This window comes from Varroa destructor, unplaced genomic scaffold (genome assembly GCF_002443255.2).
Source record: "Varroa destructor unplaced genomic scaffold, Vdes_3.0 BEIS01000006.1, whole genome shotgun sequence".
NCBI lineage: Eukaryota > Metazoa > Arthropoda > Arachnida > Mesostigmata > Varroidae > Varroa > Varroa destructor.
Genome location: NW_019211459.1, coordinates 9,046,458 through 9,070,545, shown reverse-complemented (window position 1 = coordinate 9,070,545; position 24,088 = coordinate 9,046,458). Strand labels below are relative to the sequence as shown.

At 42.7% G+C, this 24,088-nt stretch overlaps 1 protein-coding gene across 1 annotated transcript in view; it reads left to right on the top strand.

Moving 5' to 3' along the window:
* The first annotated feature begins 10,886 nt into the window (after positions 1 to 10,886).
* The window catches only part of IFT43 (intraflagellar transport 43), a 37,578-nt gene continuing 24,376 nt past the window's right edge, over positions 10,887 to 24,088 (top strand). Inside the window, exon 1 of the mRNA XM_086993739.1 lies at positions 10,887 to 10,958. The gene's annotated coding sequence lies outside the window, so the exon portion shown is untranslated. The remainder of the gene's footprint in view (positions 10,959 to 24,088) is intronic.

Genomic DNA, 24,088 nt, shown 5'->3' with positions numbered 1-24,088 from the left:
GCACGTTCATATAAGACTATTTAATGAATCATATTTTAGCATAATGGGGGTATTACTTGTAGGTTACGAGCTTCATTTAGCTTTAGTGTGTACGTCGCTTGACACCTGTTTGCTGTAGCTCTTCTCTATCTCGCAGAATTCTCTCTCCATCATATACAATTTTTTCTATTTAGAAATCTATCTATTGCTACAACTGTATCGACGTCATTTTGTGCTAGCTTGGGTGCATCATCTTCCTAGCCAGACGTGAGCCCTATGATTTGCGGCTCTTGGATGTTTCTGACTTAAGTCTTCATAGGTGTCAATGGGAAAGTTTCAAGATTTTTTTTCAAATACAACGACGAAACCTGAGGAAAAAGTTCTATGTCAGATACTACTTCAATTAGATTTATGGCAAATTTTCAGGATAGCTGAACAAAAAAAACAAGACACGTTTCTGTACTTCAATCGGGCTTTTAGAGTAAAGACGACAAAAAAATCATTTTTCACTACTTTGGTTTCTGTCAATAATGGGATGAAAGTGTCGTATGAGGTGTTCTGAGCTGTTCTTTGTGCGACTTTCTGTTAGAACGTAATTTATGCGTGGGCGAGAGATATATATATATATAAACAGCGTCACATACACTCTATATTATACACAAGTGTATTAGAAATAAGATCTCGAAATCGACCTTGTCAGATCGAGCAGAATCATTTGAACGCAATGCATTAACTTAATCAGAGTACAGAAAAGCGTAACTCCTTTTTTCAGCGGTATTCTCGACCAAGTGGTGCTATTTGAGTCGTTTTTACGCACCATGCTTTATAATGTCGCGCAGTCGCGGATTGCTGGTCGAACGGAGCCGAACTTCGAAAAGAATTAGACCGCCTTTGAAAGTTATGACTTTACCAGCCGTTTCCGATAGAGGTTTATGTAAAGCGGTCGATCTTCCCATTTATAGTTCATACAAATAACAAATTAGGTATTTGTGAAGTTTTAGATTCTCTCTAGCGGCTTATAAAAAGGAACAAATTCGATCACGCGTACGTTTCGCCGCCCATAAAGGTGCCAGTTTCGAGGTACATATAAAAAACGCACAGAGCTAGTAAAAGACTGTTCGGCCATTTTCTATTTCTTATTCCACTATACGTTCAAGGAGAGACAAAACCGTTTGAAGTGTAGGCTGGGCAATATTTTCAATTGCGGGTGGATTGGTCCTACAGAGATTGTTGAGTAGGCTGCTTAGCGAACAGCGGGTTACGCGTGGGGATCCTCCATTCCCGACCTGTAGCACGTATTTGAGACACGCTCGCGCACTGCTGCAGTTTCGATTGCATTTTAATTAAGCTTACGTAGTCGCTTAGCGAATGTTTTTTACACCCGTCCAACGTTGTTGAATCGTAAAAGACGCAGCAAAGGGCCGGTATCGTCTTGGTTTAACTAAACCGGCTACACACAACAGATATTACCGTTATATCACCCCATTTCGAATAGTACGCGCTTATCAGATAATCTGTTCAGGAGAACGTTTATCAATGAAACCCGAATTTACTCGTGCGAAAATATAATAGATGCATACGAGCGTTCAACATTACTATTGTCCTTGTCTGTGTATGTCTAGAAATATTGACAACTACAGCATCACAATGAAATCGATAATGTCGACTAAGAGCTAACGAACGTTCGCGATCCCCTTTTCGTGGGAACATTATGGCGCAAGACTGCGCCACCGGATAGGACAAGCCCTTGTCCAGCGTTAAAGTGAGTGTCTCTTTCGGTTGTTTACGGTTGTTATCAACTTGTCGTGCTGGACCGCTTGGTGAAGCGTTTTTATTGAGCCAGATTGGTGCTTGAGAAAACGCTGCAGTGGCGCTTCTATGCGGCAGTAGTGATGGTGCCTACAAGAATTAGGTATCTTCAGAGGGATGTAAATAATGGATGCACCAAGAGTAGAGCCGTTGAGAACGAAAGGAAGTTTTGCCAAGAGGATAAAGGATTACAGGAAGATTGGCCGCGGACTCAAAGCGAAATGTGCTCGACGCTGGCATGAGCCAGGACGTCATTACCCCGAGGTAAAAGCAAGGAAGACCGAAAGAAAGCTTGTCAGTAAACGAAGTCAAGGCTGTTTCTGTCTGATAAGAGGTGACGACAAGCAACGTAATCGGTTGTGATGACGCGACAATGAATAACGTACATTCGTTGTCTGAATTCACCGTTGGAATTCAAATATAGCGACGATGTCCATAATCTGGTTATCGCTCTTTTCCGACGCTCGTCGGCATTTAAACGATATTGAGGATTTTAGGTATTTTTCTTTACCCACTCGCTCTGTTTAACGAAATTGGCGTTGACCACTAGTCAGACTAACTGTATCCTTTTGTGAGTTCTGGATTCAAATAGACGGCAACCATTGATATTTTTGTCGATTAATAGCGATATTAATAGCACGCGGTTAATATGATGTATATATACAAAAAAAGGAGTCGAGCTTGTAGTGTGATTGAAGTAACGCCTGTCTGACCAGGAAGGGTTTAAGCTTAAAGTTTGGACACGGGCTTGACCCTTAAGTAGACATTAGTATCGATCGAGGAGCGGGAATGTCCTTGAATTCCTATTGCGGATGCCTGTTACACACACTGAGGACGCAGGTAACAGTTTATTGAAATTTTGACCTCACCTAATGCTTCTTGTGTGTTGCTTATACAGGGGTTAGGCCCTGTTGCTTCTATTCATTGTATAGTTGGAGTCTTATCAAAAGTACGAATGAGGGATGTTTTATTAATTGGGTTATTGATGTTATTCAGGAAATTACGACAGGATATTAGACTATATTTGTCATTCTCATCTAAATAAATAAATTAATTAAAATAAATAAAAATAATACACCAGCCGCCACATTTACAATATAAACACTGGATCCACTTGCTACAGCCAGTCAAACTATATCTCATGACAAACATTGTGTAACTTCTTGGGTTCTACTCCATGTAGTAGTAAATTCAAACAAGGAACGTGGAACGGCATAGGCTAAAAGTAAATTGTCAGCTTAACCATTGTCTCTCTTACCGCTATAATCACTAGCGAATTGTATAAGTACATTTATTAAAAATGGTTGGACTATTCGGATTCAGTGGATCGAGCTGAAGGAAAATAGGCCGCTTCTACGCCTTGTGCTTTTGAAGTGGCACTTCATTTCCACATCATTAAGTAACAGGTGTCATACAAGTTCACCAACAATGAGTGAAACAAGCGTCTTGCTTGTTTACTTCCCTTCGCCATCGTTATTTCTGCCGTTTTATCATATACAATGTAGATTGGTACGCTGATCGTTGCCATCGAAATGCAGTTGGCGGTGTAGAAAATGAAACCTGTTTACTGTTTTCATCACTCGCCTGGCAATTAACAGAATTGAGGGCTACAAATTAGGCATTTTGGGGGGCCAAGGGGAAGCTGCGAGAACACAAAGAGGGAAAGACTAAGAGAGAAACTCATTTCTTCAGCTACTGCAGGTCGAAGCAAAAATAGAGGCTTCTTTTTTTGTTCCTTCTTCTGGTAACAACGGCAGCTGACAGGCAAACAAACCATTCTGAACCGGCAAGCTCGTTCACGCTTGCCCGTCCAGTTAAAAGAAATCTACTCGTGCTTCATGCATTAGGGCGTCATGCGGTCAGACCAATAGGGACATTAAACGACTCGCCAAAGAACACTACTCCAGAAGAACTGAACGAGTACCCGTCGTTGGTCAAGACTGTGTCCCATCTGTATAGCAATAAGTGAGCTTCTGTGTGCGCTTGTATCCAGATATGTCTCACGGACTGATCACTTTCCCCAACGCTCTTTCTCTCTGAAACGCAACGAAGTTTGTGGAGAACGATGTGACTATAGCGATCAGAAACACATTAGAACGAAATCGTCTAAACCTATGTTGAACGTTTACAATCTGACAATATGATAGAAGATAATCTAACTCCATTACTTCACAAGTCATGATACGAGAACAGGGGCTACCTCTATTGTCGTGCGTTGCCGGTAGAGACAGCGTAACAATGAACAGGTTTAGCAGACGACGGAGAACGCTGCCAGATATTATTACGGCTTTAACTAACTTGTTCCCAGACCGCAAGGCTGCACGCAGAGCGCCATAGGACCAGTTTCTAATAGTGCCCTTTTAAGCGTTATTCGACCAGAAACTGCCTCCTCAAATGTTCAACGACATTCGACCCCGACGCCGTGATCTGTAGCGGCTACTGCCGCTACTGGATGACCCGCCATCAAATCGAACGACGTCGTTGCGCCAAAGAAGAAGACAAAACAAGAAATAGCGTCAATAGACAATAAGAAATGAAGCACAAACGTCATAGTACTCCAACACTAGTGCAGCGGCCGAAGTGAAGCTTAGTCCCTGCTAGTTATGTGAATAGGACAGCGTTCCAGTAGCCATTAGTAACATTGTACGTAGTTCTATCTATCAAGTAGGGGCAAGACAGAGAGACTAGACGTTACACTGAATAGCAAGGAATATTTCAGACAGGAGGTATTTTTAACCAGGCGCTTGCTGAGAACCTTAGTCGCTGAAAGTAGAGATATATGGAATGTCCGATTGTGGAAGTTTACAGGCGATCGGATCCGATAGTTGTCATGCTGCTGTAGTCCTGCTTCTGTAGTCCTGCTCCTGACGCTAGTCACAGGTAGCAGCTGTTGACGGTTTTTACTTGTTGCTTGCTTAACCTTCCTGTGGTTTTACATCTGTGTCGATTGTTCTCGATATCTCTTGCCGACCTTTCATTTCTTGTCCTGACGAATCTTGCTTCACCTCTCGCCCGCCTTTTTAGCCTCGTCACTTCTTCGGCACTTTCAGCTGGGGTTCGATCACTTGTCCTTTTGGCTGGCTTTTGCTGTTTTCTCTAGCGGTGCTGAAGGCGCTGTTGTCTACGACAACGGGGGCACCAGCTGATGTCGTCATGCCAGCAGCAACGTCATAGCAAATACAGGCGGGCTCGAGCGAGTCCGTTCGCTTAGACATGATGACGCGGCAGACACGGCAAACACCGCTAGGAGTAGTGGAAGCAGCATGGCTGGCTACGCGACCGGACTTGCTAACGTTTCTGCTACAGATTTTTCTTCTACAGCTTTCCCAGTTTTGGTGGATAGTGTTGCTTGATAGTCGAGTAAAATTAGATGGAGGGCCAATCGACGGAAGCTGACGCACGAACCTGATGGAGGACGCGATTCGGACAACAACAGCAGCAGCTGGAGCATAGGTCGATAGGCGGTGCTCGCTCAGATTCGATCGACAGGGAACGAGGAACTGACTGGCTGGCTGGCTGACCGACCAACCGCAATAGCCCAATCCATGACCAGGTGTGCGACCAGCTAAGCGCTCAGCCGCGGTCAAAGCGCACAGACACTTGCGCGTAGTAGAAGAGTAGGTCTACTAACAGTCATTGGGGCGCCTATAAAAAGCGTGACGTCAGCACAGTGTACATAGATAACAATGGGCCAGAAACGACGGGTTAACGGGGAAGCAGTGATGACAACAACAGAATGAGGAGGAGGAGGAGGAGGAATCATAAGGAAAACAACAACAGCAGCAGCCATCGTTATCGAAGATGGTAAAGTTTTTGTACTTATATACCTGTTTTTAAGTCGAAAGGGCTGAGACAAGAACGTGGTGATGACGATTCGATTGGCCCTTGTCAAGCATCAACATTTTTTAGATTTTAGATAGATTTATCTTTATAATAATATCTAAAAAATATAATAATAACATAATAATGCGTGACTGTGGCCCCGCTAAAATACAGTACTTCACTACTGAATATGGGTATATTCTGCTAACACAATGCACGTAAAGGCAAAGCAAGCTTAGGGGACGTCTCTTATAGCGTTAAAGTTTTCATTCCCTAAACACATTTGACATGTTGGCTCTATGTTTATAATTGTTTATGTAATCTCGTTATTGTCACATATGTAACTGTGGTTAATATAATTCGAAAAGGGGTCCAGCCATTCGTCGTGCCCAAGTTGCTTTGGAAATGGTCCTTAGGATATATCAACTATATATATTATATACATATTATGTATATATGCATGTCGTAAATAAGCATGTTAATATTACTATACTATTTTTATCTATAGCTTGGTAAGGATTAATAAATTAATGCGTTAAAAAAAAAGTGACGAAATGCGAAAGGCGCACGTGTACTTATCACTGAGAACGTATTACTATGAAATATACAATGAACTCATCGAGATTTTTTTTTTTTTTGTAATACAAGCGAGCAATTGGAAAAAACAGTTTAAAATGTAAAACTTAGATAATTATCAATTTCAGGTGCTGTAGCGGAAGCAAAAGCAGCAGCACTAACTGCATCAATCTTGAGCAAGTTCCTAGACAAATCGTATTTTTCAAAAATGATCATAAAAAGAACTCTGGTGCAAGCTAGCAACTTCTGCCGCGGGGTATTTCGGATAAGCGATTTCGTACAGAACGTAGCAGAGACAATATGGCTTGCGGATTCCGCAAAGAAATCATAGAGTACAGGAACTTTTAGCAGGATCTCTGACCTCAACTGGACCAGTTTCGGGTTATTTAATGACTTATATTGAAATCGTAGACTTCGCGTGTATTATCAATTATGCACCGTGGTCACCTAATTAATTTCGCATTCAGCCGTACCCCTCAACGGTCGGAAGTCGAGAAAACCGCCAACAATGAGGCTTTGTTTTAGCTCTATGGAACGAAGTACCCGTAGAGATGCAAACGCTCCTTCAACTTAGTCAAGCACTGAAAGGCGATAAATCATGTGATTTATTTAACATCACCAGGCGTTCGTTGTCTTTGTATGTAGCTCCGTGAATACCGACCATAGATTTTGTTATGGATTAGAATAAATTAAAGAGTCATGTACGCTATCTCTCGCTATACCACTATTTATTATATATAAATATATAATCTATATTGACATCGAATGGTTGGGACGTTAATAAAGTTGAACGCGATACCGATATGATGGAAACTTTCTAGAAGACGATCGTCTTTGTTAGAAACGAACTCTAAGCGAATTCGTTCCATTTGAGCTCAAGTTATCTCATACGCCCGCTGAAAACGGCGGACAGAGATTCACGTACGACAGTTTACAACGCAACTACTTCCAGAAATAACTTACGGAACCGGAACAACGAAAAAGAAAGACGACCATCAGACTGCTTCTGACGGGGCTATTCAGTCTTTCGTCTTGCGGCTCGAAGATCCCCACGAATCGCTTAGTTGTCTCTTCTCTGAACTGTCGGCTACTTCGTCGTCGTTGTCTATTGGACAGATGAACGTGCTCGAACCTGACTAGCTTTCTGACGGGAGGCAGGATACGCGGTCAAGGCATGCTCTATATTGTAGCGGAGCAGATCTTAGGCTGTGCTAGAATAGAGCTGGCAGAAAAAAAAAAAAGCAAATATCGCGCATATGTGGGTCCCTACGCTTAAATCTGCTTGAACGCCTGCGACTGTGGGAAAATGATTTTCTAACGACTAAGAGCGCCTGCTGTTCAGGCCGCTCGTTCCTCTACGACACTGGATTGACGAACAGGTCGGAAAACAAGAGATGTGGTTTGGCATTATACTTTTACGATGCACCTAGCCTAACGCTGGTTTCTTAGACCAACCACTACGAAGCCACCTTGCTGACAATTTTTAAGCTGTTCCAATATGGCTTATTTAAACATTCAATTTTCCCGTTGTGACACGAATATCGTCTCCGTATGGAGCTGTACTGAGCTATTGCCGAGTCTGACAGAACCGGCTGCTGCGACTCATCTGGAATGAATAGACAATCGAACTTTCTATGCAGTCGAACGCGAACTGGGTGCAACTGCAGAAGAAATATGAAGCTATGAGTCTCGCTTGCTTCTTCATGTGTGGCGAAGAGACGAGATAATCGCAAGAAGACATTATTTTGTTTCTGTTTTGTTGGGTTAACTTGACTGGATGTGATTCAGTTCAGCAGGATATTGGAAAAGAGCTTTCAGTCGCCATCGTTCAGACTTTCCGCCCGCTTGTCCCACGATCGACAGCGGTTGTCCATTGGAGGTCAACAGCGTCTCCAGGTTCGTTTGTCCTTTGAAAGACTCCGTGGGAAAAGCGTATTACAAGGCGACAGTAGGTGACAGACATCAGCTCTAGCGGATTAGCTAATATAAGATAGATAAGGACGGCGAATCCCAAGAGATGCTATCGAGGCGCCAAAATCGTTAGGTTTTAGAGGGGCTAATTCGTCAAGAGACGTAATAAGGCCTCAAGATCATGAAAACATACAAACAGCCAATGAAACTGAATTAAAAGTGTAAAAGCTCCGTAGCTTGTGGAGGGATGAGTAACACGTGTGGGACGAAACGGCAAGCTAGACATGCACACAATGAACGCGCACGTACAAATGAAAGTTTTTCGTCGAGTCGTTCTCATGCTGTGGAGTCGCAACATGCAGCTATTACGGTAATAGCGAGATTAAGGTCGACTTGAACTTTGGCCACTGTAATAGATGTAAGCGCATCAATGATAGAGAAAGTAGTATTTGATCAATAATATAGAAAAACAGGACACAAGAGATGAATTCAACCCTCTATTAGTTAATTAGTTAGTATGTGTCCTACTTGTTTATTTAGGCCACTAGTCGGGTCCTTTGTGTGAGTTCTTCATCAAATCTGGTGAGTTATTACGCTCAGTCTTATAGTATTCGAAATGTTTGACTGGGTCTCACCGTGAACCGCTGGTTGGTCGTTGAGCTTGTTGTAGATGACTATAGTATAGTTTTTATCTATGTTCAGTTTCGTAAGTACATATATCCTGATTAATCAAATAATTCTACTGTTTTTTCAGAGATTCTTTCGTATTCAGATATAACCATTACAGACATGTATCTTCTCATGCATTTTTCTCGATAACCTCAATTACTTGGTATGGCGTGTTAAAACAAAGGTTACATTAAACAGTGTTGGATGGAAATTTACCATGCTTTTGTAAAAGATCTATGTCAGTAACTTCCTCCAGTCGTTTCGGTAAATGGTATCCTTGGATCATAATTAGTTTTGTGCAGTCACGTGGAAGTCTTCATTTGGACCAGCTATAGACACTCATATTAGCTGGTACCTCTACATTAATTTCAATAGATCGTTATACGTGTGCAATCCAAAATGTTATACAGTTCGGGTAAAACCTCAGTTCCTTCTTGAAGAACCTTGTGGTCCATGTTTGTTTTTCCAATTTGTGTCTAGCATCGACCGTTGTGCTCGTTGTATACACCGAATTTCTATTAGGTTTAACAAGCATTGGCGATTGCCTTCGGGAAATCGCTCTTTTACGTTTTGGCATTTGGAGACTGAGTAAGGTCAAAAGCGTTTGCCCTGCATCGGGCAGCCTTTCACTTTCTCTTCTTGTTGTACGCGAAACCGCATAGCGCGACAGTTTGCATTGGCAGGAAATGAAGGTCAGTAAAGCGCAGCCGTCTACTAATCAAAATGAGAAAAAAGCGTCAGCACACTGAAATCTTACGTTTGATATGGCTTTATTCAGTAGTAACGGACCACATCTGAACGCTGCTATCTTTATGGTCATAGAGACTTACATAGCGAGACGTAAACTGGTAGCATTTGAAACGACCACTGTCACCGCGTGTGAGCTGCACGGCGAAGTACTTAAAAAAATTGTGTTCTCAAAATTAATTTATCTACAGTATATTGAACGTACTTATAAGATATCTTTTTAGATCAAGTTCGTTGCTAAGCGTACCGACGGGCAATAGATCCTGTACAAGAAAAAAAAAGTGTTTAGCCTACGTAACTATTTTAAATGTTACGTTTGGTGCATGTTCTTATAAAAGTAAAGGGTCGAGTGCTTAATATTTAGAGTGTGCATCCAGTATTCGTATGATACAAATTATATTCAGAACACTATTGAGATTCTCTGGCTTGTACGCTCCTCGAGGACCACACAGGAGGAGTACAGGAACTTCTAGCCACCCCTAATGCTTCAGAACTATTCCCGCCCACCCTTCCCCTCCTTATCTGATCGCTTTCTAACTTTCGTCCAGATGCTCAGGTTTCTATTGGCGCATGCTCATTTGGCTGCCAGTTCAGTAACAATGGAACATGTAACCACCGAGGATAAGAAACACCCAGTTTCTGATTAATTTAAGTCGAAATTGTCAACTTTGGATATACAAGCAACAAATGCGCTACGGTCAGCAAATTAACCTTGTATCTAGTCACATTGCTACAATCGTCCGAGGACAAAAGGGCTGCTAACGATGGGCGTTAACGTGGATCAGATCTGGGGAGTGAAAGGCCCATAGCGACGCGGATACGCATCCAGCTCCATTAATGGCCTAGGAAGCGACACACGATGCGGTTGATTTTTCAAGGGCTTCATGATTTGATAACGACTTATATGATAAAATCAAGTACTAACGACAAGTATCTTTGAGATTAATGATACTGAACTAAAATTGATATCTACATACTCCTACCATGGCAGTGAGGGCCAATATAACTTGTAAATAAAGACTTACGTCAGCAGGGAATATCTGTTTGTGCTAAAATGTTAATAAGGGCGGATTTAATTATAGGTATCGTATCGAAAACGAGCGCCAGGTGAACTTCCAGGTGTATGTATATTAGATGATTTCATAAATCACCCACTGCGCCAGCTAACCGTGGCCAGCCGGTAACCCGCACTCATCACCTACATAACTTAGGTTCTAGAAGTGATAAAAAAACAAGGTTATATTGGGACAAAAGAGAAGAAACGACTCCATTGGGCTACTTTTAACGGTGTTATTTGGATTTTCTTGCGTGGCCCAGATACACTCACCGGGTGCATAGTTTTCTAATCTTTGTGTCGTCTTCTAATTTTTCAGCGTCGTCTATGTAACGGCCATGTTACATTGGAGCCTGACTAACCGCTAGACAGGAAAAACAACGATAAATTGGTGAGTTATGCTCGATATTTCAGCAGAGTAGACACTTAGGATTAGGCTGTGACGGTGAGGCTGAAGAGCGGTCAGAATAAACCCAGGAATATCACACAGCTAAGAATCTGCTCTGCATCCCGATCTGGTTTGGTGCCTGCAACTGTGGGAAAAAGCCAATTTTCTAAGACGTATCAAATGCTTGTTCGTCCTGCTTGCCCATCATCATTATGACACTGAGTAGACAAACAGGTCAGAAAACTGGCGACGTAGCACGCCATCGGATTATCGTAGCATAGTCCCAGCTAACGGCTCTCTAGAACCAACTACCGTGCTAGCGACTTTTCAAGCTTTTCCACGGCGCTTATCTCACAACTCTCATGGTTCCCGTGTCAGGAGCATCTGTCCACATTCAGGATTGCGCAGTGCTATTGCCGCATTTAGTGGAAAAGGTCGCGTCTGATCCAGAAAGAACAGATAACAATCCCTTCACAACAAAAGTCTGACTGTAGAGGGAAAACGAACATACGGGTCTGGCCTCCGACCCGGTGAAAGAGAGACATAACACGAGAGATTGTAACGGGCATGAAAAGTGACAAGGAAGACACGACTACGACGTCGAACGGAGTTCGCTGATGGAGGCATCTCCTAGTTTCCATTTGTTTTTTTTTGTTGGATCAGTTAAACTAGACTGCTTGTACGTTATCGCGGTGGGGGACTGAACATGGACGCTTCATCGTCATCACTCAGACTCTCGTTCCGTACGTCCGTTTCGTTAGAGGCCGGCTCCGGGGTTTATGTTCAGCAGGACATCGTGTTGAGGAACTACGAGGCGACAGTGGATGGAAAATATTGGCCTTCGTGGATTAGCCGACAAAAGCTAACAGAAACGGCTAAGGATAGCGAGGCTTAAAGATGCCAGCGAGGCGCCAACGCCGTTCGACTCTAAGGGGGCTAATTCATGAAGAGGTAAGACAAGCCTGCAAAAAAACGTAGGTTATAAACAAATAGTCTGTCGAGCTTAGGGCTAAGCAGTTCGCGACGAACCTCGTGTGGAGGCCCATAACTCATAGAAGGGTGATAGAGAAGTGAGAAGCAGAAGAGTGTACATACGGACAATTGCCATATACTAATGAGTTTTCGTCAAGCCGTTTTCAGTCTATCAAGTGGTACATGACGACCGTTATCATGATAATGGTCGACGACAGTGACATTTGCGACATATCGTTGACATTTGCGAACCCTAGCAATGCCAAAGAGGGCACTATTTGATCCACGTGGATTGGTCACGTACTTATTGTATTATTATAAAATACGTTGTTATGACGTGAGCTGTGTTCTGGTGAACACGTTTACAACTGGAAGAGTATCAAATATGAAGATTCTTGGTGAGCAACACCAGCAAATTACGAAGATGGTACAAGCTTAGACCTAAACACTTTCTAGTACGCATTCAACTTATTTAGCATTACGACATGAATTTCGGGTTGCCATACGTACTTAACGATCTCTATTCGAATCTGTTTTTTAAATATGCTTTTATCTTCTGCGTTCAGCCGGCTTCCGAGACAACACCTGCATTTCATTAAACGACCTGACCAATTTGTCTTCCAACTGCAGCTGTTGAAGTAATACGACCATCTGCAATGTCAGCAAGTATCGGGCGCAGCTATGCCTATTACAAGAAATGGTGGATAAGTAAAAAATCAGTCAATAGCTGAGGCGATACACTTATCGGTTACGATTGATATTTCTAAAGGGCGCCAGGCAAACACTGCAAATAGCGAGTTGATGGCGAAAAATGAGATGATAGTAGGCGTGGGGAACGTCTGAAGTTCTAATAAATTGTCCTTGATAATTAAAATTATCGTATAATCCGCTCCTGACCGAAACTCGTCATCTCGGATCAATCAGAGACCATTTTGTTGGTAGGTGAAGCGTATTCTGTTGAAGTTCGTTGTTGTTAGTACTGTCAGCATGATTAGCACCAAACCTGCTTGTGCGGCTGATACTGAAGCACTGTTTTTCGCTTCGAAGAAACACAGCTGGCAACGACACGGTTGTTATATATGTATATAACAGACTGCTTATAGTAAACGGTGAAAACAATCCGTCGTATTCGCAATTTGTGAGGAAATTAACTATGAGCCAACCTTTCGGATCTGGGAGAACCTTCACGAAACTTTTTTCTTCGGTCTATGTTTCAAACGTTTATGTTCAAATGTTTATGAAGTGAAACGAAAGAGCTTTAACAGGTTTTTGATTTAAACGGCTCACATTTCCATTATTAAATTTATACATTATTCAGATTTTACTCACGAGACTTTTAATGCAGCACAACGTCGAATTTTTTTCTCAAATACATATCGACCGCATCTGAATACTGCACAATATGTATATCTATTTTGTTCTTCGTCTATATATGGACGTTATATAGAACAATCAGAGATAACGGTCTGTCTGCTTCATGCGGAGAACGCTTTCTCTCAATATTCATCTTTAATTTCTGTTCTATACGCGCCCGTTCCTCTCCAGGCGATCTAGAATTGATGACTAGCTAGACAGGCTACTGAGGAGAGCCGTTTGTGAGAACGCCAAGAATCTTTTGTCTATGGAAGTGGTCATCGGATATGAGTGGCGGCACGAACTGATCGCCCGCTGGCAGTCAACGCATCACTAGATACGCACTATAAATATCCGGTTGATCAGAACATGAGCTGATATTTTCAAAAATTTCCTTTAAGCTAGAGAAATGGTCCATTCACTATTAACACGCAATGTGTTTTCACACCGCCACCATTGCTGCCTCTGCAACAGCAATTAGTCCTCAACAAATCTTATGGCTCTCCTGATTTCTGGCAGCTTGGAGGGATAGTCCTAAACACGATCCCTGCTTAAAGCAACACCACACGATAGAGCTAGTAAGCACGAGTGGTTGTATCGTAATCGTCTTTACGCTCGTATCAGTACAGGAAATGGCAGCCGTCATTGACAGGTTTTGTCATAGGGATATTATTCGACTCGTCGTTACGCGGGTTCGTTGGTGGGCAAAGATTCGCCGGCGCGTCGGTCCGTCGGTTTCGATGTCCAATACATAATAAAAACGTATGAGGCTTTTTTGGTTGAATATTGCCCCTACTTTCGGTGTGCCTACCGGCGGAGTCCCGGAAATGGTCCAGACTGACGTTATTGAATAGGATAGATGAGTGAACATGGCAGGGGAACATTGCTCGACGGTATCCTTATGCACTATTGCACAACGATCGCGGTGCTTGCGTACGGTCGTTTATGTAAAGGCGCTGACTGCTGTGCGGTGGATGAGCAGCGGCAGAGAGATTTAATGGTGATACGCTGGTTTTCAGGAGCTTTCGAAAAGTCTTTAGGCAAATATGGAAGACGTAATGGCTATACCAGAAAAGCCAGTTTCTTTTGAGCTATACATAAGAACGAAATATACCGTCTAGTATATTATATCGACTTACAAATGAAGCAAACAAGCTGTGACTACACATACATATATTTCTTCGCGCAGGATATGTGATTTACCGTAATCTAATGCATCACTCTATATGTGAAAATACGTCTGATCGACGCGAAAGTATATATATATATATATTGGTGTAATAAATCATGACTGCACGTCATCTGTTTGCCTGTAGCGTAAGTCCACAAGAGGTACTATGATTTCACGCGAAAACTGTTCCATCGAGGCTACCCTACAAATCGAGAAAGTTTAGATGGCACATATCGACGGGATGCGGGGTTTCTATTGGATAGAATACGAATGTTGTCTCTTTAAAGCAACACTGAGCGATACTGTCAATGGGTGATTCCTATAACGCATTTCGTTTAGCTACTGTGTATACCATTGCACTATACGCATTTTCTTGCAATCCGGGTTTTCGTTAATAATCTTGTAGATAAACAAACCCGTTATAGGAAGCTATCAAGTGTAGCGTATTCTGGCGACTATTGCCTGTATATCTTTGTAACAGAGCAAAGCGGCGTTATGCGCAGCGCCTCGGAGGTAGATGATGAAAAAATGTGTCGTGACATGTGGGCTATGCGTTGACTCGTTGCTTCGCTTTTCGCGAGAGGCCCTCCCCGATATTTTCGTCCTTCTTCGCTGTCCTGTTTAATCCAAGCTAAGGTACTATGAGTGACCCAGAACGGTTTTACAGGCACCAACCTGAGCCAGGTTGAGAACTTCGTGCACGGCCAGCACATAGTATGTATACCAGTCGAACATGACTCATTGGCTATTTATCAGTCCTTCTGCCATTTTTGGGACCTGGAGGTTTTCCGTATTCGTATGATACCTTCATATCACAGACGGTAGACAACCGAGCAGTGAGTCCAGCTAAGTCTGCTCAGACAGCCGGGCCCCGCCGACAAAAAGCCTCTGAGATGAAGTCCAACCTTACCAGTCAGTGCTGCCTGAGCGACGATCGGCATTGTAGAAGACTAATTGGTTAACAGTTTGTAATAGATCCGAGCTTTTCGCAAATGTTAATCTCTGTTTTTACTTTGGTAGGTTTATTGAAACAGTTCCCCGCCACACGCCGTGTATAGTGTTGTCCAATACGGTAATGCCATTTTGCTGTGCGTTATTATAAAAATGTAAATGAAAATATATTCGATTGTACATGCCTCGGCCGTTTTTTTGCAGCTGCCTATCAGTACTCACTAGTCGAACAATCCATAAACCACTGCTTGAAGCGGTCTAACAATATAACCATTGCGATCTTAAATGGGTGAACAGATTTTGCAAATGATGACTTATAATTGATACAAACACATCCCATGCTTTGCTATAACGGGTTACCGACGGAGTTTTTTGCACCTGCGGTAGAATACGCGAAGACTTGTATCTATTCTGAATCGGCATACGCCGTACGCCGTAACCTGTTCAGCGTCGAATCTAATGCACGTAAACAAGCTTTCAACTATTAACACATATACCTACTACGTAGACAACTGACGCTAGTGAGCACTATGGAATTTTCTACGTATTCATTTTGAGGAACCTTTTTTACAATAGAGGGCGCTGTCAGTCTTGCAACGTGTTGTAGACCGGAGTATCATGCATGGCGGAAGATTGGCGTTCGCAACAACGTTAAATAAAAGATCCACGACTCTGGCAGAATTTTCTGTGCGTATGTTTGTAAAGCGCAGATTTCACGTGCTGCGCCAACATGCTAATCTAGTACACCGGCTCAATGGCGAGCACTCCAAGGATTGTTACAGCTGCCCGAAGTTCTGCTTCCACTCCAGCTCAACTACAACGTTTATCCTTCAACGCAAAAAGTTTTAGGAGTTACGGTCAACTGGTTTCTTGCAATCTATATATAATTGGCCTGTCTACTCCGCTACCTTACATCGAGGTACGTTAAGTCGTTGAACATATTACCATTTGATCATGCAATAAATATCTCGCGATTCTGTACTCAAAAATGCATTGTCTGTGTCACAGTCTATTGCCAACCAGCAGGGAAATACTGTTGCAGAAATTTTCGGCATTTTTATGTTTTCTTACCCTATGGAATTGATCTAAATTATTATCTGCTGGAAGCGTTAATACTATTTATGTTCTCGTTGCCTAGACCTAATCGCCTTACGTATGCTTACGCCAGTTTCATTTAGGCTCGACTTGGGCTGGTCGCTTGATGGTCACGTCGAAAAAGTTATAATTTTCATCGAGGACACTATATATTCAACATACTGTATACTGATCCAAAACTCGGCTTTGCGTATGAAAGCTAAAGACTAAATCCGTCGACAGAAAGATTGCTGAGAGTGTAACGGGCCCTTGCTTACTTGGCCGAGAAGGTTTTTTATTATGATAATGATATGATATGATATTTTTACTAGCTTTGAGAGGTGTGTATATATATATGTATATAGAAACACAGGTATGTATTAAGTTCACAAGCATCGAGGTATTAAACGTAAGTTTTTTGAAACGGTAACTTTCTATGAAGTTTAAATATATCGAATAAACATTATCGTTATATTTGTTTGCACGTTACACGCCCAGCTGCATCTATCAGTTGGTACGATTAATAGCGTGTATAATGTAACGGAACACCAGTAGCAAAGGACAAGCTTTGTTTTTTTTTAAACCTAATCCTTTACCTTGAGACTGAGCGTAACGTGTATTTCATACCTTTTAACGAACCACTAACGAGTTCTCCTGAAAATTGTTTAGATCTTACTTTTTTTTTTGGCTTTACCTTATTTCACTAGAAGGACTTAATTATTGAAATGGTTCCGATAAAGTAAGCAAACTAACAGGGCAACAAAGAGCTTTTGCACTATATACAATCCCATTACACTGATCAGACACTTATAGAAATAGCCCGCTGAGAAATTCTACAAATTCGTATAGCAATTAAGCATGTAGTTTTTAAATTGGAAATGTGAAAGATTAGTACCATGCATCGAACATATCGTTGTACACAAACAGACGACGGCTTATATACGCGATTGTTGTTTCAACATCTACCCGTGTTGCATTCAACCCAACGCTTCTGAATGATGTACCTTTCCGTTGCACTAATACAGTCCTTGCTATTATTATAGTTATTACCCGATAATAGTGCAAGTTCACAGTACACGCATGAAAGGTCAATGTAAATACATATCAAATTAAATACTGTGAAGAGCTGACAACGAATAACTTCCGACGTTTTCTCAGCCTTTCCTCACTTTCGAGTAGGCACAATATAGCCTCTATCATCTAGAGTGTGGACGACCTAACTTGATTGGGACGCCTAAGTCATCACCTGTCACGCGTAACAAAGGTGCGCGATGAAACGCGCTGTGCCCCTGTCCGCTTTGTCTCTTCCGTCGTCCTACTATCCCATCGAACAGATGCACTATTGATGTTACTACGTTTACCTCTGTCCTGATTTATAATAGCGCGAGCAGCGTCGACGGTTGGGTAAAGCTGAATCGGCGATCGATACGTTTTTCCTAGTGATCGCTTTATTTGTTCTGTACATGAATCAGTGTTACTTTATTTCGCTCCTTATACGATGACCAGCCGCAAAGGATTCGTTGTAACGAGTAGGACATAAACAAGACCGGGACAAAATCGAGCTAGAATATTGTCCTACCGGGAGCGCTCGTGGACAAGGAAAGGATGCAGTGAAGGAGAGTACTAAATACACGCATCGCTGGTAGCAACAGCAGCAGCTTCCTTCTGTATATCACTGCGACTACCGTTGTCTCCGTTCGTAGCCGCACCTGAATGACACACGCACGCTCGTAGAGTAGGCGGCCGATCAGTGAACGGTGAAAGGACCCATACGATTTACGTACCGTTAGCGAGAATGGTTCGCTTACGGAGCGCGGTGCGTGGTACAGTTACCACAGTCGTATAGCGTAAGCCAATAATATTACCCTGCAGCAAATGGCCACTGAACCTGAAGCGACCTACCTATCATCAACAGATATCACATAGGCGCGGACACTTGTTGCGTTGTCTTCGTCTTATCTGTTCTCTCCGAACTGTGAGGCTCGTTTAGCTTCTTCTGGGAACGATAGCCTCTTTGTTAGACGGCCGACGGCGGAACACTCATACTCTGTCCTGCGGATAAACAAGACAATGTGAAGATAGCGCACTGCAACGCCGACCCGTACGATGCCATAGTAGGTGACCGTCAAAAAGAAAAACAAATATCCCTAAAATTAATTACTATTAATTTATATTGTATGATTTTTTTAGACGCAGTATTTAAGTTCAAGAAGGTATCGTTTTCATCCTAAGTACAGTGAGAGAGTAAAGTCACTCGTAAAGAGAGTCCACATATATCTGTGGCCCGGAAATATCGAATACATATCCAGCGATGTTAGTGCTAGGCGGCGGTATCCATGGATCACCTTTGAAAGGAGGCGCTGGCTGAGAAGTTGGGAATTTTGCGCTGTGTTTAGTGTTGAGACGATTCTTTTTAACTTGATCTATCTATTTGTAGTAGCTTGCCGATTATAAAAAGCGCCCTATTCAGCGTTTGCCCTGCCTGTTCTAGCTTTTTAAATAGAAATACTTTATGACAATATGGATTTCTTGCCAGCCTGTTATTATTATAAATCATTACGATCTGTTTATACCCGCAAGCCATTAACAATGAAAAAACGGTTGTGCGTGTTCTTTGAAACGTGCTTAAAAAACAACAATTAAAAAGCCGTTACCATTTGTACCATACCTGAACAGGCGGCAGACAATGCCGAAGAGGGCGTCTGTGGACGATCTCAAGGGCGATTCTCTTGAGCATATAGAGCATATGTTAACAGCTAAAAAGCAATTACACTTGATCTTTATATATATAAATAAATAATTATTAAGACGATTTGATCAAATCTAAATTGAACCAGACTCAAATTGGATATCGACTGCATTTGAGTTCTTTCTATGTTTTTGTCTTATTATATTATAAATCTACATTAACGGGGAATTGTTGCTAGAGAATATGTTTACGCATACGAAAAAGTGGGTTCTCGCAATTGTTTCAGCGAGTTAATGAACGACATTCTTACAAAAATGCAAACTTTTACAAAAGTTTGCATTCGATCCTATTGAGCTTCCACCAGGGAGTTAGACAGCCACTGGGACCATTCTTACAAGTATGCTTCCTTTTTTTTCAGAATAAATCAGAAGAATTCGGAAACTGTATATAACACCGAAAAGGGCACGCACTCATAAACCTCTATGTTTCAAGTTTTATGTCCGATATCGCCGCTGGGCATTTGATCAGACGATTGGCTCGCAAGCAATTCCTAGGTTGTCACGGGGACAGGCCGAGAAGCCTGCCGCTGAGCAATCATACCGACCCCGAAATTTTATCGGCCATTCTTCCGCCTCGCCCGTCTGCTCGAGAAATGCTTTCTCGACTAGCACCCGGCCTATTATAGCAACATAAGTAAAGCGTAACTACCTCCATATGCTTCCGTCGCTTTCGTAAGTCAACAGCCATCGACGTATCGCTATCTATCGTTTATCCACTTCTACGCCGCATTTGATTTCTGTCCGATTTGAGCTTTGAGCACGGTAGCAGTAGCAAGTACGAGATATTTGCCCGCCTCGACCATCATAATGCAAAAAGTATTTCTGACTCATTCTGTCTGCCACGTGTGAACTAACATATCGACCTACGAGAAGTTGTCGACTATAACCGAAGAGAAGCACTGCAAATATGTGTCTGACAGGGTTTCATGGAAATTTCACTGTTTTTATGTAAGTTTCGTTCTACTTGACAATTTTTCATCGGACTCTGCCTTCGCCCTGTTATATCAGCACGGTGATAACTACGCCAGCAGGACTGTCAGTCTACTTCGTGTTGCACCCACCTTCGGATGGTATCCCGATTGAACCTATAATTCTATTCCACCACTTATGCCTACGTATTCTATCATGGTCTAGAGATTCCCGAAGCAGACTTCATTGATTCTGTGACCAAATGCAACGCGATCGTGGTCAGTGGTAGGCGGCCCCATCTACTGCCTTTCAATGAGATTCAATGGAACGATTAATAGGCATTGGACTGTCTCGTAGTGAGGCTTCATTCTGTTCTAATAGCCTTTTCTATGACTACTATAAACACACCTTGTGTGTATACTTCGAACCGAATCCATCCGAACTCAAGTGAATCAATACCCCATGACAGACAAAACTAGGAGCTGCTTTGCCCCCGGCCTGATGGGAACCGAACCGAGGTGTAGCTATGTATCGAGCAAATAAGTGTTAGCAATTTTTGTTGATCCGCCAATGAGTAAGACTAGTCCATAACCAACATTCGTCTGGTTATCAAATAGACGGTCCATTCAGAGTTCTTATACTTCTGTACATAAAAACCTTACAGGCTATGCCGAATAACGAGTCCGGGTCTCGCCACACAACCTGTCCATTGTTGACGTTGGCCCAGGCGCGTATGGGCAGGAAACCACTTAGATAGGACTAGAATTGGACGACAGATGCCCGCTAACTTTGGGTCAGAGAGACCGTGGTGTGGTGACATGCAGGCAGGTTGTAGCCGTTGCGATTTACACATAAGTTGGGCTCTTATTCCGCTAGGCGACACCTCAGCCAGTAAAGGTTGCGCAGGTAGACATTCGATCGCCTTAGGACGTGTTGCGGGTTGTCTTCTGGGCAGAAAAAGGTTGCTGTGGCTGTTGGTACTGCTGTTGCTTTTCGTCTAGTTCTCGTAAAGCCGTCGCTCAAAATTTTCCCGCCAAAACCTTTCCCAGAAATGCTTTCTTGCTGAGGTCCTCTATAGTCAAACGAAAAGAACTACGAGATTGTTAGAGTGACTGGCGGATGTCTGACGGGCGGCTGGTTACAAGGTGTGGTCCGCAGGTCATACGAACTTTAAGCGTGAGCTCTGTGACATTCTCCCCGCCCAAATTCGTTCGTTAGCCGTTATTCCAGACGAGATGAGACCCTGCGCGTTGTATGATAGAGAAGACGAGAAGCTTTGGATGGAAACGATCTGTCTGATTGCCTAGGCGCTTACTTGTGTCCGTATCCACCTCCGGTCCACCGGTCAGTGCTCCAACCTATGCGATAGTAGGCTACTTTGCTGCACTGGGACGGTGATCGCTAGTCGACAGAGTGAAGACAGGCAAAAGCTTGATCCTGCCTAAACAAGTCTAGGCAACCGAAGAGGTCTTGAGAAAGAAAGAAAGAAAGAAACACAAAGAAGCAACTGGAACAAAAAGAAAGTAGATTTCAAGCCATTTACTTTCTCAGGCTCTACTCTACATGTCTGTTGGTCACTTGCGTTGTGTGCGTGCATGCCCGGATTCGTCCGAATCTGATCGACCTCCGTTAAAGTTGTCTACGGAACGCAGGAATTTAAGTCGTTGATATGCGCTGGCCGCTAAGTGGAGGCTGAGAAGAGCAAAGGAAAAGGGCCAGAAGAAAAGGACGATGGACAAGAAAGAGAAAGAAACATTTTGCCTCCGAATAGGTCGTAGTCGTTCCGTCTTCTGATCGTCCTTTTAAGAAGGGCATGTGACCTTTCGAGAAAAAACGGACCGCTTCATTCCAAGCATAGAAAGAATTAAATATGGGTTGGCCAAGTGAGAAGGTTCCTGTAGAACAAGAATAGAGGGAGAGATACACGTGGTAATTGATCCGGCATAGCTGAAATGACCGTTGACTGATGCAAAGATAAGCGTAGCTCGCTTCGCCAGCGACCATCGCAGGATTGTTGATACCCTTTAAGTGAACCGAAGCAAATTATGGGCCAAACGCTTGATAGTAAAAGCATTCCGAAGTCCCAATAGATCAACAACAGTAAATCGCTCAGTTAACGAAGACTATACATGCAGTCACCAAGGTCATTGACTAACAAAGACGGGCCAACTCCCTTCTGTGGCTTTAACAACCACAGAAGGAAGTTGGCCCGTCTCTACGCAGTTACTTGCAACTAACCAGGATATGATTGGATTGGTTCGAAACGTTCGATTCGTTGGTCGCCGTCAAGATTGTCTGTTTGCGTTTGTGTGTTTCGCCTTCACAATAACAGTGACCCAGCTAAGGTTTACCGTCGCCGGAACTCCTCGCGCGATACACCCCTCTAACGATATTTTTAACTATAAGTGTGCTTGTAGCAAGCATTGGGCCAACGAGTGCTTCCAGCTATAACAATGTGGAGAACTATCAAATTTAACATTGTTTTGAATAGATTATCTCTACACTCGGGTGAACTTAGACGTACGGCCATTTTTTCGGTTATGTTTCCCTGTTTTCGTTCGAATCATCAAATAATTTAAGACGCTTCATCGGTTGCTACCCGGCAGGAAAATCATCAGGAACACAAAACACGACATCATCCAACAACGGCTATTCGTGGTTTCGTGCTAGTAAACCCAAGCTACAACTTTTCGCAAAAACTTACCTAGCATAAGTTCGACGTATTCAAAAGCTCGCAGCGCGAAATCAGTCTGTAAGCTGCTGGGTTGATGATGTGCACTGCTAGAAATAACTGCAGTAGTTTACATAGGTTTATGTAGCTAACGTACTTCTGCCGTAGAGTCCCGAATGTCAACCCGATCTGATTTCATCTGAGGCACAAGTTGTATAACGTACTTTAGAGCGTCTAAATATTCGAATTCATTGCACGGATTATAGGCTTGAGCTTTTTTTAAAGGTTTTTCTTGAATAATATTGGATTGAATTTAAATTGGCTTAAGTTCCGGACATCCAAGAAACTCCCCTATCAGCTTTCACTATAAACTGTTTTTCCAGATTCTGATCGATCTCGTACATATTAAGAAAATATTTTTAGTAGAATCTCAAAATTTACTGGTGGGTGATTACGGTCGCGACCGACTGAAGTCTATAATTAGGCCCATGACGAATGCTTGTTAATATATGCAGGATAGATGGTGTAATACACTAAGGCTGTAAGCATTAGATAGGGTCCAAATTACGAGGAGAAACATGTCCTCAAAGAAAACCAGCTAGGGCATCTCGAATCTTACGTCCGGTTTGGCGTTTCATTAGACAGGTAGCTCTCAGCGCAAAACAAAGCGTAGCCTCGCCGGGAATTAAACCATGACCAGCACGATACCTACTACGTTATCACGGGGACTTTTAAAACAACCTAAAACGTTGTAGTATATAATATGCATACGAAATAATATGTGATGACGATAGAGTACCATTCGAGCTCATCTTCTGTACGAACCTCACTATTCTTCGCCTTAATTAGTGAAACCTCTGTATCGCGAATCTTACATCCGGTATCGCCGTTAGGCGTCCGACGGCCATTACAAAACGAACCGCGTGTGCATGATCGCGTTCGGCAAAGTCGAAGACTAACATGCAAATACGTTACCCAATATGCTATCATAGGGATGACCTACTGTGACCTAAAAGGCTGATACAAATAGCACTGGCTGGCACACTACAAGAAAAACGGCAGTAAAATATCTGTGTACCTCTAGCTAAGCCTCTCGTTCAAAGGACAACAGTTAAATTGTCCATGTGTGCAGCATATGATGGGTAACTATGTCGCTATACTCGATTCAGATTATTGGCAGCAGTAGTACATAACTTGTCACCAATGTTTCACCTAAACAGCCATAACATCTGCGTACCGTGATTTATTATAGCAAAACTTTCGCTCTCCTTCCCTTCGTGTTAG